Source organism: Bison bison, unplaced genomic scaffold (assembly GCF_000754665.1).
Source record: "Bison bison bison isolate TAMUID 2011002044 unplaced genomic scaffold, Bison_UMD1.0 scf7180017864160, whole genome shotgun sequence".
NCBI classification, from domain to species: Eukaryota; Metazoa; Chordata; class Mammalia; order Artiodactyla; family Bovidae; genus Bison; species Bison bison.
In genome coordinates, this window is record NW_011494732.1 from 5,296,259 (window position 1) to 5,298,819 (window position 2,561).

Genomic DNA, 2,561 nt, shown 5'->3' on the forward strand with positions numbered 1-2,561 from the left:
GCTCCATCCCTCCTAGCTGTGGGCCCCTAAACAAGTTACCTAACCTCCTGTGGCAAGTTGAATGGTGCCATCCCTCCTGACACTCGTCCCCCCAAAAAACAAGTTGTTTCCATCCTAATCTTCAGAACCTGTAAATGTGATCTTATTTTTAAAAGTGTCTGTAGAGATGTGATTAAGGATCTCAAGATGAGATCATTCTGGGTTGTGTGGGTAGGTCCTAAATCTAAGACAATTGTTCCTTTTTTTTTCTTTTTTGCAGCTCTGAGCAGCATGTGGGTGGGATCTTAGTTCCCCACTAGGGATCAAACCCTTGCCCTCTGCAGTAGAAATGCTGAGTCTTAACCAGCGGGCCATCGGGGAAGTCCTGTAAGTATTCTTGTAAGAGACACAGAGAAATCAGAGCTACAGAGAAGGCCGTGTGAAGACAAAGGCAGAGACTGGAGTGATGCTGCCACGAGCTATGCAAGCCAGCAGCTGGAAGAGGCAAGGATGGATCCTCCTCTAGAGCCATCAGAGGCAGCACACCTTGACTTCAAATTTCCAGCTTCCCAAACTGTCAGAGAATGTTTCTATTGTTTGAAGTCAAGTTTGTGGCAATTTGTTACAGTAGCTAGAGGAACTTAATGTCCCTCCCTATTCCTCACTGTCCTTGATTTAGGGTGGAGATAATCATAGATCAGAGCTTCCCAGGTGGCCCAGATGGTAAAGAATCCACCAGCTAACGCTGCTGCTGCCGCTGCTAAGTCGCTTCAGTTGTGTCCAACTCTGTGCGACCCCATAGATGGCAGCCCACTGGGCTCCTCTGTCCCTGGGATTCTCCAGGCAAGAATACTGAAGTGGGTTGCCATTTCCTTCTCCAATGCAAGAAAGTGAAACGTGAAAGTGAAGTTGCTCACTCATTCCTGACTCCTAGCAACCCCATGGACTACAGCCTACCAGGCTCCTCCATCCATGGGATTTTCCAGGCAAGAGTACTGGAGTGGGGTGCCATTGCCTTCTCCCCAGCTAACTCAGGAGACTTGAATTCAATCCCTGGGTTGGGAAGATCCCCTGGAGAAGGAAATGGCAACCCACTCCAGTGTTCTTGCCTGGGAAATCCCATAGACAGAGGAGCCTGGCAGCTACAGTCCATGGACTCACAAAAAGTCGGACAAGACTTTGTGACTAAACAACAAATCATAGATCCACTTTATTGGGATGCTGTGCACAGATCTGACCCCGGCTTTAACACTTACCAGCTTGTCTGACCTCGGGCAAGTGATTTGACTTCTCTGTGTCTCAGTTTCCTCTGTTGTAGAGTACAATACTTCTTAGGAAGTAGTAAGGCAGCAGTTCTCAAACTTTTCCCTCTCAGGGACTCTTAAGAACTGTTGAAGACCTTAAAGAGACCTTGTTAAAATGTTACATCTATTGATATCTACTATAACTAGAAATTTAAGCTGTTTTTAAAAAACACTGATTAATTTAAAACAGACACATGACATGTTAGCATGAATTTTTTCGATAAAAATTAACTATGCTCCAAAACAAACAAGTGCTGAGGACAGTGACATTGTTCCATATTTTTGCAAATCTCTTCAAAATCTAGCTCATTATCAGAGAGCTAGCCCCTAAGATCTGTATCTGCACATTCAGTCAATCATGATATGCTGATTTGTATTACCTATAGGAAGAAGATGCAGCCTGTCATTGATGTATAGCTAGCAAAGGGACCTGAAAGAGACCCTTTGGGTGTTGAGGAACCCTGACGGTCATGAGGCCACACTTTAAGAAGTAGTAAGTTAGGAAATATTTGTAAAGTACCTGGAATAATGCCTGACACATGATGAACACTACTTTTAAACTAAATATAAAGCAAATGCTCAATATATTTTAAACTAAACATTTTTAGAGTTTCCCTGGTGGCTCAGTGGTAAAGAATCCGCCTGCCAATGCAGGATACACAGGTTCAATCCCTGATCCAGGAAGATCCGACATGCTGCGGAGCAATGAAGCCCGTGCGCCACAACTGCTGAGCCTGTGCTCTAGAGCCAGGAGGCTGCAACCACTGAGCCCATGTACCACAACTACTGAAGCCTGGGCACCCTAGAGCCTGTGCTTCACAACAAGAGAAGCCTGCGCACTGCAAGTAGAGAAAAGCCCATGCAGCAACAAGGACCAGGCACAGTCAAAAATAAATACATAAAAATTATATATATATATATTTACATAAACTTTAAGCATTTTTAGTTTTAAATAACGTGTGTCAAGTTGGGGTGCACTTTACAGCTACAATGGCGTTCAGGGTTTTTTCTGACTTCAAGGAGCTCTGAAGAGGGAAATAAGTGTAACCTTGGTCAAAACTCACTGTGTTAAGAGCAGCTTTATAGGAGTACGAGATGGGATGTGGGGATGCAGAGGAGGGGGTGTGAAGGATGGGGTTGTGGCTTCCGGGAAGGCTCACCTGGGCGAGGAAGGATGGTCTGATGGACTAGCAGATTCAGCCAGGTCAAAAGAACAGGGGGCTTGTGACAAGAAAGCTGAAATTCAAACCCTGTTCTCACCGCCTCTGTGAAGTGGTG